The sequence below is a fragment of the Condylura cristata genome, unplaced genomic scaffold (assembly GCF_000260355.1).
Source record: "Condylura cristata isolate star-nosed mole 26May11 unplaced genomic scaffold, ConCri1.0 scaffold00034, whole genome shotgun sequence".
Classification (NCBI taxonomy): domain Eukaryota; kingdom Metazoa; phylum Chordata; class Mammalia; order Eulipotyphla; family Talpidae; genus Condylura; species Condylura cristata.
Genome location: NW_004567135.1, coordinates 13,426,001 through 13,441,984, shown reverse-complemented (window position 1 = coordinate 13,441,984; position 15,984 = coordinate 13,426,001). Strand labels below are relative to the sequence as shown.

The following is a 15,984-nucleotide window of genomic DNA, read 5'->3' as shown; positions in this document are numbered from 1 at the left end:
GCACTGGGGCCGGCTGGGCACGCGAGAGGGTGGGCTCTGGGCCAACGCCCAGGCCCCAAGTCGCACAGGCCCACCCTCCTCAACAGAGGCGCCTATGTTAGAGAGCTTGGTGCTCTGTCCCAGGACCACATGTAGACAGGGCCTCTCTTTCTTTCCTTCGTTGCTCTTCACTCCCCATGACTTGGCGTTGGGTTTGGACACACAGGGTGAGGAGGGGGCTGGTGGCAGTGGAGAAGGCGGCCCGCGATCTCAACTTACAGTAGAGTCAACACTTTGTCTACACTCGCTGTGGTGTTTCAGAGTCAGGGTCTGGACCTTCTGGCTTCCAGTTTCCCTACCTATAAGCCAGAAGGGTGAGCTGCGGGCCCCCTCCCTTGGCTTTTAAATATGGCCAAAGGCTAAAAGGAGGTTCTATGACAAGTTGAAACATCTTACAGGTCGGCGGGTTCCTTGGAAGTTACAGATCATACAGAAGGAGCTGCCCAATGGCTCTGTGAGAATGGCGGCGTCAGCTCTCGGTGACCCGCTGCATGACAGCCCTGGTGGAGTGATTCAGCGAATTCCCACACCTCCCAGTCCTCGACTTAGGTAAGGCGACGCCAACCCTCGGTAAGAACCACACAGCGCCAAGGGACCCAGAAAATGGAGGACGGAAAAACTCACGAATGCCAGGTTTGAAGGGGCAGAGATTCTAGAGTTAAGATGGACCCGAGAGTTTGGGGCTCAAATGAAGGGGCCATGTTTTCCTTCTTATTAACAGAGACAGGAGGTGAGTGAGGGTCTCTGGCCTAATCCAAGGAGAGCAGACCTGGCTTGTGGGACAGAAGGAATAGTGCCTCCCCGTCTGCATCCTGGACACTGGTTCAGGCTGGGTGCTCCTGACTCCGATGCTGGCTGTTGGGCTGGGGGCACCAGTCAATGGGGACATCCCTACACTGGGTGCTGGACCCTAAAGGGACGCCCCCAGACCAGCTCCCCGGGGGTCTCATACTTACCCTCTCTGCCAAGTCCATGCAGGCCCAACCAGACCCTTGGAAAATGGCAGACTGAGGCCTCTGGCCTCCCTTTGGAATGGAAAGTGTTAACATGAAAACCCCCAAAGCTGTCAGGTAATTAAGTCTTCATCAGCACTTAGCCACACATCTCCTCCTTCACCTGGGGACTGCTGTTGCTGACAGCACCTGGAACCTGGGACACGCAGTGTCCTTCACTGTCCTTTCTCCTGGTCCCTTGGTTAGGCTGGTGCCTAACCAAGAATTAAACTCAAGTCTTCTTATCCCCCGGGTGGTAAAGTTACCTACCACTCGCCAGGAAAACTCAACAAATCACCATGAGAAAGAATAAAATTGGGGCCTTCCCTGGTGGCAAAACAGTTTAAAGCGCAGCATTGCAAGCTGGCTGTAGCCATTTCAGTGCGAGTTTGATCCCCGCCCAGGAGCTGAACCACATGGCACAGCAGACCTCTCCTGACCCGCCCGCTGCTCCCCTCAGCAGTGTACTTCGTTGATCTTCCCGTTTTGCTCCCCACTGTGTCTGGGGAATCCTCTCACTGCCCCTGCACCTCTGGCCTGTACCCCAGTTCTATATGCATAAATAAATAAATCTTTAAAAAAAGAAAAGAAAAGAACAAAAGCAACTCATGCCAAAGAATAAGCTGCAGAAGGTGGAAAGTGACACTCGGCACAGAAGCGTCTCCCAGGCAGGAGCTGGGTCCTTGGGCAGGAGGCCCCATGCGATCACAGAGGCGCCCAGCGCCAACCTCCAAGGCAAGGCCTCTCCCTTCCACAGTCGTAGACCCTGCGCCCGTTTGTAGAAGTCCTGTCATTTCTCCTACCTGTCACTACAGGTGGCAGAAAGGACACTGAGTTAGAGAAGTACAACCAGAGGGGGCCCTCTTCAGGTCTCACCTGGGTGCAGGTGCAAGGTACAGGAGCGGAGGACCCAGAGGGACCCAGAGGGACGGGCGGGGTCAGGGCAGGCCTGGGAGCACAGTGCTCACAGCGGTGGGAGGGATGAGGCCTGCTGCCTCAGCTGACTGGGCCACTGACTTAATTGGCCTGAGGTGATGCTGCATAAGCCATGAGTTGCCCCATTTTCTGCACTGCTGAGAAGAAACGGTGGCAGTTGGCTGGGGTCAGAGCCATGAAGGTGTGTGACGGTGCCACCTCATTCTGGGCCCAGGGGTGTGCAGGGCACTCTGGGGGGCTCCAGAGTGCCGACTTCTCAGGGGACCCTAGTGTTGGTGTGGCATAGAGGGCTTCCATGGCCAGCGGAATAGAGGAGAAATGAAATGGGGACCGCTACAACCACAGAGATTTTAACCTTGATGCGTGGGCTCCAAGCCAATTATTAAGGGACCCCATAAAACAAGAAAACAGGGCCCGGGAGGCCAGGAAGTGGATGGTTCCATCCGGGCTCATTAACGGCCACGTGGCCAGGATGTTGGCCATGTACCTGCCACGGCTGCTCTTGCCCATCCTCAGAGGGCCCTGAAAGAGGACAGTAGCCTGTCTATGACCACCCCCTGGTCTGGCATGGCATGGAGAGAAGTATGAAGCCTCCGCTTCTGCTCCCAGCCTGGTTTGCTCCTTCTCCAGTTAAAACCAGAGGGAGGAGGGCTGCTCTATTGGGGCCAGAAATGGTCCCGTCCATTGTAGAGGGCAGGGAGAAAAGGGACAGTTTCTCCCCACTGCTTTTTTTAAAATTTCTTCATGCCCACTCATTTTTTCTTAGAGGAGATGGGAGATGGCCTCACTCAAGGTTATTCTACAAAATACCCGCTCAGTACCGCTCAAAGCGTCAAGGTCATAGAACAAGGAAAGATAGACATGGCCACGGACCAGAGTGGTGAAGCAGACGCTACCTGTCTTGTGGAGTGGACAGGGTGCAGGGCAGTGCTGGGGCCAGGCGCAAAGCCCAGGTCGCCCAGTTTTATTCACAGCAACGTGCCTACGCTGGTATCTTGGGGATAGATGGAAGATGTAACATAAGATGTCAACAACGGCAGAAACAGAGAGGAGTAGAGATAGATCTCTATTCAGTGATGATCTTTGTAATTTTTCTACAAACCTAAAACCACTCTAAAATGGAATGTGTTTACAGAGAAAAAAAGAAAATTCGCCGTCTCTTTCAAAGCTCCCTGTCCCCATCAAGAACCTGCTCCATGAACCAACCTCTTTCGTGCCTCTGCACTGTGGCCTCTGTCTCATCTCTGGCCCACACACCAGGCGTTTCTCCTCCCCTAAACCCAACAGGAAGGAGCCCTCTCTTCCTTCAACCTCACCACCCCTTTGGGTGTTCTGTGTTTTACCTCCTGCCCCGGGAGCTTACTCGCTCTCAAGTCCTTTGGGTAAGCCCCCACCAGCTCCCTCAGCCCCGCAGACTCTCCTAGGCGGGCTCCTAGCCTCACCGGCCACTGCGGATGGCCCAGGTGGGTGGCTGAGAGCTATGCTGCAGTGCTGCTGTGTTGCTCTTAGCAGCACAGCCCGCTGGCCCTGGCCTCCTCCTCAGCCCCTGAGATGGAGTTGCTTAAAGTTTCCCAAGTAAGTCTGTGCACTCCCCCTCTGCCCATGCAAGGGGACGCCACCCTAGCTACCTGGACCATAGCTTCTGCACCAGGAACCAGGAGTCCCTTTGTCTCCTTAGGGAAATGCCACCCGGGAGCCCCGCGTCTGTCGTCTTTTCTCCTGAACCCAGGCCTTCTGCCCTGCCTGATGCATCTGTGGGGGCACTTCTGGATGTGCACACAGGTTAAGTCAGTCACCTGGGGCTTATGCCGGCTTCAGGGAACTAGTAACCCCAGCAGGGTCCTGAGCCCAGGTGCCCAGGGAATAATCTCCTAGTCACCCCCCTTCAAAAGCACACTCACTAAAGACACCCCCACACCGATCAGGCTTTGAGTGAGTCACAGCATAAATCTTGCTGCAGGGGCAGACTGAGAATCTCACCTGAAAGCACATACCTGGAGTTAAAGGAAACAGCTCCATTTGCAAAGGATTGAAAACAAATCAAAGTGAAATGCTGCTTGGGGGCACCTGGCTGCTCTGTACCCCATGCCAAGTTTGCAAAACTGGCTCCAGTTAGAACCTGAGGAGGCATTTCCATAAAGCAGGCGATGGAAACACTGGAAGGAAAGCAGTGGAGCAGCGAAGGCATCCAGATGTTTCAGGGTGTCTGTGAGGGAGTGAGAGTGTAGGAGGGAGTGAGAGGGTGCGTGAGTGCGAGGAAGTATGAGTGTAGGAGGGAGTGTGGGGGTGTGTGATGGTGTGTGAGGGCATGTGAGGGAGTGTGAGTGTGAGGAAGTGTGAGTGTAGGAGTGTGAGGGTGTGAGAGGGAGCGTGAGTGAGTGTGAATTGTGTGAGTGTAGGAGGGAGTGTGGGGGGGTGTGAGGAAGCGTGAGTGTGAGTAAGTGTGAGTGTAAGGGTGTGAGAGGGAGTGTGGGGGTGTGTGAGGAAGCGTGAGTGTAAGTGTGAGTGTGGGTGTGAGAGGGAGTGTGAGGGTGTGTGTGAAGGAACGAGAGTATGTGTGAGGGTGTGTGTGAAGGAACGAGAGTATGTGTGAGGGTGTGTGTGAAGGAACGAGAGTATGTATGAGGGAGTGTGAGGGCTCGTCAGGGGGTGTGTGTACACATGTATGGGGCTGCACCCCATCCCTCAGGTAGACAGAACATGTTCTCTATGTGACCAATCCTACTTCAAAGAAAAGTCCTCTCGGCAAACCTCACTGGATGGTCTCAGCCAGGCCCCTTTCTCCTTCAAGTCCCATTTTCTCCAGTAATTTGACCTGGGTGGTCATGGGTGGTTTAAAAGGACAAAATACTCATCTGCTTTCTCTTCCCTGCTGTCTCTGGAAAGCCCGGAAAGCGGATAGGGGTTTCGGAGCTGTCTTTGAGGCCACACCTGACACCCTGGGAGGTGGGGGCAGCGGGGTGAGATGGGGTTGGGAAGGAGGCATTTCTTTTCTGCTTGCTATTGTTCCTCAGGAAAAGCTATCTGGTTACTTCAGTGAGCCTTTGGTCAGAGAGACACGGAACCATTTTCAGTGACAGGTTTAATAGATGCCAGGGCGAGGAAGGGGTGGGGTCTACATGGTGCCATGTGGACTCCTCCCACCCCCAGGGGATTCCGAGGACCCCCGGGATTCCGCTGAGAAGGACGGGGGTCTAGTTGGAGGGGTGTGGCTGGGGCCTCCTTCAGGGCTGCCCCATGGGGCTGTCTCACTGCCAACGCTTTCCTTACCTCCTCTGAACCTTAGCGTTCTTGTTTGTAAAACCAGGTAGTGCGAGACCAGCCCCGCTGTGACCAGGCTGAAGGGTGGTCTGAGCGAGGCGACGTCTGTAAAACACGCTGGAAACCACATGCCAGCGCCGGCCAGATACTGAGGGAAGCAGCGATAACGACAGCATAATAACAACCCCGAGAAAGACGCCAGACGACAGTGGGGTGATTCAGGGCCCTGGTAGACGTCAGCTGCGTGTCCGCCTAGGATCGGAGGTGGCCGGGCGGGAGCGGGCATTTCAGGACACTGGGGTTCTGTGTTCTGTGAGTCTGTGTGTGCTGTGTGGTGAAGAAGGACGGGTATACTCACCTTCTTCACACGCATGCCAGAGGCCCACTAGGGTCAGATGGGAAGGGCAGAAGAAAGGCTGAGGCTGCAGGAGTCCTGGGGTCCTGAGCGCTTTGGGGGGCAAATTAATTGCCCAAAGGAGTTATTAAGGGAGGGGATGACAGAGAGGGAGGGATCTTACCCTTCTCTTTCCTCCCTCAGTATGATCTGTCTCAGTGCTCAATTTGTTTTAAAATGTACAGACTTGGGGCCTGGTGGCGCAACGGGTTAAACTGCGGCACTGTGAAGCTGCCCGCAGCCACTGCAGCACAAGTTTGATCCCCGGCCAGGGAGGTGACCCACATGGCGCAGCGGACCTCTCCTGACCTGCCCGCTGCGCCCCTCAGCAGTGTATTTCAGTACTTCTGTCTGTTCTGCTCCCCATTCTGTCTCTGGTGAATCCGCTCACCCTCCACAACTGTGGCCTGTACCCCAGTTCTTGTTATGTATAAATAAATAAATCTTAAAAAAAAAATGCAGACTTGGGGCAACTTAAGGCAGAGCTGCCCAGGCCACCCAGGAAATCAGTAACAGAACAAATACCCAGGATGTGAGTCTCCCTTACCAGCTTTCCTGGGCCCCAAACGCTGGGCCCGCTCTAAGAAAGCTTCGAAGTGCAGATAAGGGCCTCTATGTTCACACAGGCTTCCACATTTAAAAACAAGTCGGACCATCCAGACCTGTGGGCTCTGGGCCTCACCCATCTCCATGGCAACTCTGGCTCACCACTGAATGCCGAGCCTCCCATGGGCCGGTCCTGCCAGCAACAGCAAACAGGAGCCCAGTCCCTGTAGCCTCTTCTACCCACTCCCTGCACCCTCCTCCCCAACTCTGCATCAAGACTGCTGTTATGTGTTTGGAAAGGCACAGGAACTCCGGCTGGCCGGGATTAGAGGTCTCAGTCGGTCCACTCAGCAAAACAACAAGCACCAAGCTCTGCTCTAATCAGCAGGAAAAATCACCACGACTTGCTTTCATTAAGGCTCCCTAGTAAACTATCAGTTCACGGCAGAACTGAAACATCAACAGGACAGATTGCTGGCTTCAGTTTCACTAGGTGAGCTGGAAAGCCCCAGAGGTCCCAGCCCTGGCAAGAAAGGCCCTCTTGTGTGGGTGATCATTCCGGGGAGGGGATGGGATGGTCAGGCACTGACAGAGCCATATTTTCCACTGCTCTTGGGGCTTCTTCTGAGCTCCCCACCTTAAGGCAGGGCTCAGGTCTATAGAGCTTTTTTCTATAGCCCCCAAGACCAGTTGCAGAAGCTGGGAATTGGCAGACTTGCAAAGGCCTTAGCCCTACCCAGTGAGAACTCCGGTGTGGAGGGACTAGCAATCAGCCCTCCCTTCTCCCCCACTTCTAAGATTCTGATGCTTCACCTGAGAACCACTGCTCTGGGCCTGCTCACCAATCCTGGGAAGGCAGGAAAAAGGTTTCTCTGTTTTTTTTTTTTTTTTTAATTTACTGAAGCGACTATGCTTTACAATACTGTTTTGGGTACACAGTTTTATATCTCTACAAATGTATGCTATCAAACCACACCTATACCAAAAAATCCTTCACCCCCTCAGAGGTTCTGAACCCACAGAAGAGCTTACTACATGCCAGGACTGAGGCTCACGGAGAGCTTTCTTTGCTCCTCGTGTGCTGGCGAGAGCTCGCTGCCTCTTCCCAGTGGAAGCCCAACTTCAGAAATCCACTCTGCACTCCGATCTGGACGTAGTGGGCTCCAGTGCCCCCCCGGCACTTTCACATGCAAGGTGACAGTTACGGGCAGGGTGCCGACAGTAAGAGGGAAGAAAGCGGGAGCTCAGGCAGACAAGAAAGTGGCCGCGTGACTCCATCTTGAACCCACCGAGTCTACAAAGTCACGCCCAAGGTTCAAGTTGGAACTGGCTGTGGCTTCCAGATGGGCATCAGCACAAGGCCTGCCCCTGGGAACCTGCTCTCCAGAAGCCATCACCGCATGCTGGGCGCTCATTGCCTCTGCAGCAGGGGACTCTAGGACAAACCTGTCCCCCGATGCCCACAGCCTGCATTTCTTATGCGTGAGTGGACTCTCTCAAACAACCATAAATTTTTTTTTTTTAAAAGAATGCATACAGGCCCTCCTTGGTGGCGCAGCGGGTTAAAGCACAGCACTAAGAAGCTAAAAAGCCACTTTCGCATGAGTTCGATCCCAGCCTGCCCCAGAGGTGACCACATGGCGTGGCAGACCTCTCCTGACCCACTCGCTGCTCCCCTCAGCAGTGTGCTTTGTCAGTTGACCTGTTCTGCTCCCCACTCTGTCTCTGGTGAATCCTCTCACCGCCCCTGTACCTCTGGCCTGTACACAGAGGTCAGGATATGGAAATAAGTCACATAAAAATAGCAGTTACCACCTGCGAGTACCACATGCTTCCTGCGTGGTTTATGGACACCTCACTGAGTCCTCTCATCACCCTTATCAGAGAGATGAATGAAACAGCCTCCGAGAGTTCAAAAAACTTGCTGAGAAAGACAGTTAACAAGAGGCCAAGCACACGCGCGGCCAGATCCACTCTTTGGGAAGAGTGTACCTTGGAGTGTCTGTTTGAGTACAGGCTGCCCAAAACAGCAGACTCTCTCCCTGCTCAGCTGGTGAGTGGGAACCGGGAACCCCTAAGAACTTTTCTTGACAGACCACATGTGGTCTGGAGATATGGAATTTCCCAAAATGCTCTGACCTAAAGCTTTACCTGTCTGCTGAGACGAGGTGGGTTGAGCCATGACAGGCCAAGGGAGCAGGAGGGTGCTGCCCGCAGCTTCTCCCTTGTGTCCTCTCTCCCTTCCCCCTTTCCCTCAGGCTGGGAATGGGGCATCTCAATCCCCACCCTTGGACCCCGGGAAAATGCTCCTTGCCTTCTTCCTCTGCTTTCTGTCCACACAGAAACCACGGCAGCTTCGGCTCTGTCTATCTCTGGGACCTTGTGTCTGGGTGTTCACGGTGTCGAGAAAGTTCTAGACGAGGGGAAGCCATCTCCTTTGCAGCAGAGGTGCTGGGGCCGCCGCTGGGTTTGGACAGGACCGGGGCTGCCCGGGCTCCACTTCCTGGGTTGCCAGCTAAGTGCCACAAGGACGCCTCAGCCACCCGTCTGCCTGCCCAGGGCCTTTTCCAGCCCAATGCAAAACTGGTACCTCTCCTCACCCACCTTTCCCAAAGCTCGGAGCAATGAGTGGACAGATGGAAAGACAAGTCTCTCATTCATCTCTTGAATTGGTGAAACTTCAATTTTGGGTAGTTCTGTGTGACATGGCTCACGGAGCTGAAGCAAGCAGGCGGGATGAATGAGATGGCTGGGAACCACCTCAAGTCTGACAACTCCTGAGGGAAGGGAGTAGCGGTTAAGAGTAACTCTACCCACTTCTCCAGAGGCTTCCATCTGAGCTCTTGCTAGACCCCAAAAACAGCTTTACAGGAATGCCCTACCATTTCCCCTCACAACCCTAGGCCTGGTGCTATCCTATTAATGCTATCATGGCAGGTAAGGACAGTGAGTCTGGGCTTTCCTTTGTGAACTTTACCCCTCAATCTGCATTTCCAACAAGTCAGTTTTCCCCCTTGTACCACTACCCTGGCTTCTCAAGGGTCCGGAGGTATAGTTCTTTTACAGAATCAGAGCCTCAGGGAAGAAGCTGGCAGAAACCATCCAAACCCAGCCCTCCCAGAACAGTCAGGTCCTGGGGAGGCCGACTTCTGCCTCCTGTTGTTAGTGCCCTGAACACTAAGATTTATGGTTCCTACCTCACCTCCCATAGAATTCAACATAGAAATCTCCCTCAGAATTGTAAACCAACTTCAAAGAAGTGCTTCGCTTCCCGTCATTCCTGGGGCCAATCGGTGCGGCCGTCGTCCTCAGCACACACGCAGTCACAGCCTGCCTGTGGGCCCCCCATTTTCGCAAATTCTACTGCACGCTGGGCCCAGGGGTGAGGGTGGCTCAGGATAAGTGGATGCTATCTCCTTGCCAGGACTGGCTCTTCCGGCAGTTGTCTTTGAATATTCAAGCCTGGCCACAGGCTGGGGTGGGGCTCCCAGGAAACACAGCAGTGGGAGGAGCAGTGAGATTTCCCAGGGAGACCAGGACAGTGGGCCAGTTGTGCTACTCTGGGGGCTGCTGCCTTGTGAATTCAGGCCTGCTGGTGGGCCTGCCTTACCCCCTTCCTGGGAGTCATGGTGAGGAAGAGGCTCAGAGAGGTAGGGTAACTCAGCATCACAGAGCGGGCAGGGAGGGAGTCAGTTCTGCCACACACAAGCAGGCACTGTGCAGGGGCCAGCTCCTGGCTGCTCGGCATCCCTGGAGGAAGGGAGGTGGCAACCCTGGGGGAAGGGAGGTGGCTCGGTCCTGTCTCTGGGGTGTGGAGAGGATGAAGAGCCTTGTAAGCTTTTCTCAGCACACGTTGGTGGAAACTGGGCAGCTACCTGATCTGGGCAAGTTCAAGCGTCGAGGGAGCCTCCCTCCCAAGGACAAAGTCAGCATCACCTCCAAAGCAGAGCCCTTAACTGCGTGAGCCAGGGGAAAAGTTTGTGCTGGCGATTAGTAGGGACCAAGGGACGTGGAGAAAGGCCTCTGGCGGGAAGAACCTCTTTCTAAACAAGCAATCTCACTCCCAACTTCCATCCGCCTGCTTGCCAGCCCACCCCTCAATCTGTTTTTCTGCTGAAAGTAAACATTCTGATCTTAACCAAAATCATCTGATGTGGGGGGGGACTGTTAGGGGATGTTTTGCTTTGAATTCCAGAACACCGCACATTTGTTTTCGATTGTGTCTGCCTCGCTGAGACGTCTGGCCATTCCACACACATCCTCTTGCTTACACACTGTGGACACGTGGACCTGCGAGGCAGCTTATTCCACCAGGGTGCGTGGATCCCGAGGGGGGGGACATTCCCCACCCTCCTCCTACCTTTTAAGCAGTGCCCTGTGGCGGGTAGATCTTGGCAAAGGCACACCCAGCAAACGCAGCCAGCCAGCCGTCTCTGCCGCCATGGGACATTCTGGACACCGGGCCAGCCAAGGATCGGGAGACACGGCTCCCCAACTGCTGGGTCTGAGTTCTCACCTGCCCTCTCCCTCTGCCAGGACGCGGCCTCCATCTGCGGCTCTCAATTATTAAACAACAAACACTCAAACATTTGTGCTGCCCTCACCACCAGCAGCACCTGATCTAAGCCACTTACTTTTCACAGTTGATCCACCAGGTATGTAACATTAACTACCTCCTTTTTTTTTTTTTTAAGATTGATTTATTTGTGCACAACAGAGCTGGAGTACAGGCCAGAGGTGCAGGGGCGGTGAGAGGAATCACCAGAGACAGAGTGGGGAGCAGAACAGGCAGATCGACGAAGTACACTGCTGAGGGGAGCAGCGGGCGGGTCAGGAGAGGTCTGCCACACCATGTGGTCACCTCCGGGGCAGGCGGGGATCGAACTCATGCGGAAGTGGCTTTAGATTCTCAGTGCTGTGCTTTAACCTGCTGCGCCACCAGGGAGGACCCACTACTGTTTTAGAGGAGAAAACTTGTGGGTTTTGGAAGTAAAGGAGTTTGTTGCCCAAATCCCCCCCCCCCCCCCTGGGTTTTTTAAGAATTTTTCTTTTATTATAAGATTGTTATTTATTTTTTTTAGAAGAACTGCAGGGGAATTCACCAGAGACAGAGTGGGGAGCAGAACAGGAGAAGCGACTGAAACACTCAGCTGAGGGGAGCAGTGGGTGAGACAGCAGAGGTCTGTTGCACCATGTGGGCCAGCTCCCTGTACAGGGATTGAACTTAGGTCATTGTGGTGGCAGCACTGAGACATAACCCCTAGGCCACCAAGGAGGCCCTGTCACCCAAATTCTTGACCCTTCTATGAAATTGTCTTGTGATCCATTTTGTTAATTTCAGAGCCAGGATTTTCCACTTTTGTTTTCTTCCTCCTAGTCATATCTGATCTCATTTCATAAATGGCATCTTCTACTTGTAAAGGTCCATGAAATTCATGTACCCTACCTCCTCCTCCCGGCCTGGAGCTCACCCCCCGGCCCGGCACCTTTATGAAGGAGTTGCCCAGCAGACAAGGCCTGGAGCAAAGGCCTGCACTTCTCTGGCTGGCCTTGGGCCTAGAGCCTCAGCCACACCCTTGCAGCACTGCCCAGAAGACCAGCGTGGGTGGACACAGCACCGCTTTGGGAAACAGATTCTCGAGTCACTTGACCCGTTTTCCTCACATCCTGGCCCAGTGACTGCTGCAAATCTGGCAAGTACAGTCACTCACAGATGCCACTGGCCACTGTCCTTGTGTGGTCCCTAGAGGGATGGTCCCAAGGTGGGACTCAGAGCCTCTGCCCTTCCCCACAGCACTCTCCTGCTGGGAGCAAGAAGACAGCACCATCTGCAAAAAGGGGATACAGCCAGTTTCTTCCACGAGTGCTCTGGGCCCAGCACTGGAAGGGAATCTAATTTCTAATAGAAACATGTTTTCTAGGTCTCCAAAGGGTTACCAGACGTAGGGAGTCAGGGCTGCGGGACTGCAGGGGGTGGGGGTGCGGGAGGGAAGCACAGTATGGGAAGGTTTTCTAAGGCAGCAAAGACACATTACAGGGTTTGAGCACACTCCTAGCAGACTTAAATCCGCAGCGCCATGTCACAACAAGGAAGGTGTCTGTCTCACACTGGGTGAGCAGGGTTTCCTGACCTGGAGCTGACATATTGCTTCAGGAGCAGAGCTGCCAAGGGGTGAGGGTGGCACTGAAGGGAGCTGTGCATACAAACTGGCACACAGCAGCGTTCACCTAGCGGCAAGGAGGTGTCTTAGGCTGATGGGGCAGCCGTAACACAATACCATAGACTGGGTGGCTCCCCACAGTGAAGACGGGGAAGTGCAAGACCAAGGTGCCAGAGATTTGTTGTCTGACGAGGGGTGGGTTCTAAGAAGCCTGTCTTCTTGTTATCTTCTGTGACACATGGTGGGGAGAGGACTGGGGTCTCTTTGGAGGGCTCAAATCCCACTTGGGCGGGCTCTAACTTGAAAGGCCCCACATCTTTAAATACCATTGTTCTGGAATTTACGATTTCATCTGAAGTTTGGGGAGACAGATACCAGCCTGTAGCAAACAATCGTCGGAGAAGCAATGAGTATGATTTTGCTGGTGCTTATGGCTAAAGGCTCAGTACATCGATTCCATCATTTAGTGTGCTTTGGATTTAATCAACGTAGGTCTAAAGATAACAGAGGTTTAAAGTAAAAATTCACTTACAAATCTGTTTCCGATTCAGTAAGATGGTCTGACTTACTTTACAGTATCTGAAGCCCTCAAGGAGGATTTACTGTGGTCCATGGTGGCGCTGTTTCCACAAAGGGACATCGAGTCACAGCTCACACCAGGAGTCTGGAGACAGGGTTGTCTGAGCAGGGCCTGGGAGGTATTCCCTCGGGCCTTGAATTTCAAGAGAGACTTTCCTTATAGAGCCAGCAAGAACCACAAGAACCATTGTGTTCTTAAGCACAATGATTGGCAAGAGGAATGAACAGAAAGAACCACTAGGAGCCAAATTTTGATTTTTCTCTAAAAGTGATCTCTAAATCTCTCTCACCCAGGGATCCTCTCTGGAATCGAATGACCCCAGGCCAGCTCCACATCAGAGGGCTTCATCCCCCACCCCCACTACTATGCCAGTCTGTGTCCAGATACCTCCTGAGGAGGCCAAGTTCCCGGATGATCCCACTTCCCGGAGTCCTCAAGAGGTAAGACCAGAGCAGTGGGCTGAGACTTCTAGTCTCCACTAATGGGGAGGAGGAGGAGGAGGAGGAGGAAGGAGAGGCAGACCATGCCCTTTCTAAACAAAGTCAAGTACCCAAGTTGTGGGAAAACTAACCCAAGAAGCAAAACTTGACTGGAAGCTCATAAAGTTGATTCTTCATGTGGACTAGAAATTCGGAATACTCATTAAGTTAAGCGAGGCCAAGCCACTCCTTGGGCGATGATTAAGCGGAGAGTCAGCGCAAAGATGGGTGGGGAGGCCAGCTCTCCAGCCAGGCTGCCCTTGATCGTTATTGGGGGCACTTTAGGCTTCTCTAGTGTACCTCTCCCCCATGCAGTTCTCAGGGAGTGGGGAGGAAACAAAGGATTCAGGACAGAGCAGGGGTTGCCTGGAATTCAAGGGGGAAAAAAACCCAGTGTGGGTGTTTATCACCTGCAATTCAGAGGCTTCCAGGAAAAACCAAAAACCGAACCAAAAAAAAAAAAAAACCCCAAAACAAGACCTGCTGTCTGCTGTCTTTCTGGAGGCAGGTCCCACGGGTTCATGAGATTCCCTGAAAAGACTAAGATCCTCCAGTCAGCATGACGGCATAGAGTATTAAAAATTTTCCACAACTCAGGCGTTTTTGGAGGTGGGGATCACTGGATGTCTGTGATGACTATGAAATTATCTCAGGGAGGACAGGGTGCAGCTGCCCATAGCGGCTTCCATCACTTGATGGAAGTGCAACTGCCCCAGGGCCAGCAAGCACTTTTCCCACCGAATGCAACAGGTGAGGGATCTGCTGTTGGGCTTCAAAAACAGAAAGTAGAAAAAAAGGATCATTAAGATTAGCCCTTTTGGTCTCTTGAATTCCCTCCGTGGCAAAGAAGATCTCTGGGTACGCGAGAACACGGGTCCCACAGGCTCTTACCCAGATTTGCAAACCCCAGAACATGAAGTCATTGCTTTTCTGTAAGAGATAATGACTGTTCCTCTCAGGCTGTGACATCCCACTCACCCCGACCTGGGGGGGACCGCTGAAGAGTGACACAGCTTCCGCAGACTTCTTTGCTTTCTCCCCCAGCCTGACAAGTGTCAACAGGTCCTCAGAAACCACAGTAACCTGTGACCTCGGGTACCTCCCCCTCACAGCCAGACACACCCTGGAAAAACCTGGCTGGGTCCTTAGTCTTCAGAAGAGAAGGTGCCATAGTTAAGTCCAAGGCGTATTATTAAGTTCCCAACTGTGCCACTAACTCCCAGAGCCAGGCCTCCTCGTAAAATGGAACCAAACAGAAAAACAGACAAGTCACACAGGGGACACACAGCCCTGTGTGTACGAGGGAAGACTCACATCCAACCCCAAAAGTGTGAGGATGGTGATTTGTGAGGCCTGCAGCCGCCCGAGGCTCCCTGGGCAGGAGCGTCTGTGAGGACAGGCCTCCGCCCGGCTGCTTATCAAGCAGTTCCAAATTTGGGACTTAACCAGCAGCCTTTGAGTACAAAGAGGAGCGTCTGGCACGGTGCCGTGGGCCACTCTTAAAGAACGGAGCAGAGAATGTGTGTGGAGAGGAATCGAGTCAGGGGTGGGATCTCTGTTGTGGAAAATCCATGAAGATTCTGGGCAGGGAGAAGTCCTGTCTCCTCAGCAGATGCAGACACCTGGCCTCACCTCTCCTCAAACCTGCCAGCCTCAGTACAAACACAGCTGGCTGTGCCAGAGCTGGAGCTGTCCGGGTGCCAAAGGTGGGAAGCCATTTTACCCAGCCGTCTCAGCCTCCTGCTCAGCCGGAGAGGAAGACAAGCCACATCTGGGGCCAAAGGCTTTTGTCACCACCTCCCCACAAGACAATGCCCTGCCCAGGCCTGGAATCCTGCTTTTTTAGGCCTTCTCTGCTGGGCAGTTTTCTTGCTAGAAATGAGCTGCCCGCAGTCAAATGTGAGCCACACGTGAAATGGAGTCGGAAAGCCGGCTGCAGCCAGGCATCAGCAGAGTGAAAAGAGGGGAGGAAGGTGTGTGGGTTCTCGGGGTGTCCAGCGCATCTCTGATTTAAACTTCCGCACTTGGGAATTGCTCCCACCCACCCCCCACGTCGGTCTACTTTTAAGGAATGACTAACGGCAGCTGCAGCTGGAAGTTTACTCAGTTCTAGTGCTGGGTGGCACACTCACTGAACCTCTCAGCAACCTTGGTAGGCGCCCTTCCCATCGGACCAAGGGGAAAAGGGATCCTGAACGGTGTTCTGACCACCAGGCTGTCCTACCACAGGTGGCTGAAGGCGATGAAAATTGCCGGGTTAACAGGAAAGAGACCCAGGAGTCGGGCCCGAGAGGTAAGGGCCAAGGTAAGCGCTGAGCACGAGCTTGGTGACGGGTGCCCTCTGAGTGGATGTAGGAAATTCCCACGTCTGCAGGTGGCAAGGTGCCACAGACTGGGTTTTGAGACAGTTTGCTCTGACACATTGGTTTTATAGAAACTGAGCACCAACTCCACCTGCCAACTCACTGCTGGGGCCAGGTCTCTGTTCATGTTCCCAAGAAGCCTCCCTTAAGGTCAGGTGACACTATTTCTTGGGAAAGAGAAAGTCGTCTATTTTCTTCCATCAGGGTGAGGGGTGAGAGGCAGTGAGCAAAGG

At 53.6% G+C, this 15,984-nt stretch overlaps 1 protein-coding gene across 1 annotated transcript in view; it reads right to left on the bottom strand.

Moving 5' to 3' along the window:
• The window catches only part of CD9 (CD9 molecule), a 30,230-nt gene that overhangs the window by 11,240 nt on the left and 3,006 nt on the right, over positions 1-15,984 (bottom strand). The gene's annotated exons all lie outside the window — the stretch shown is intronic.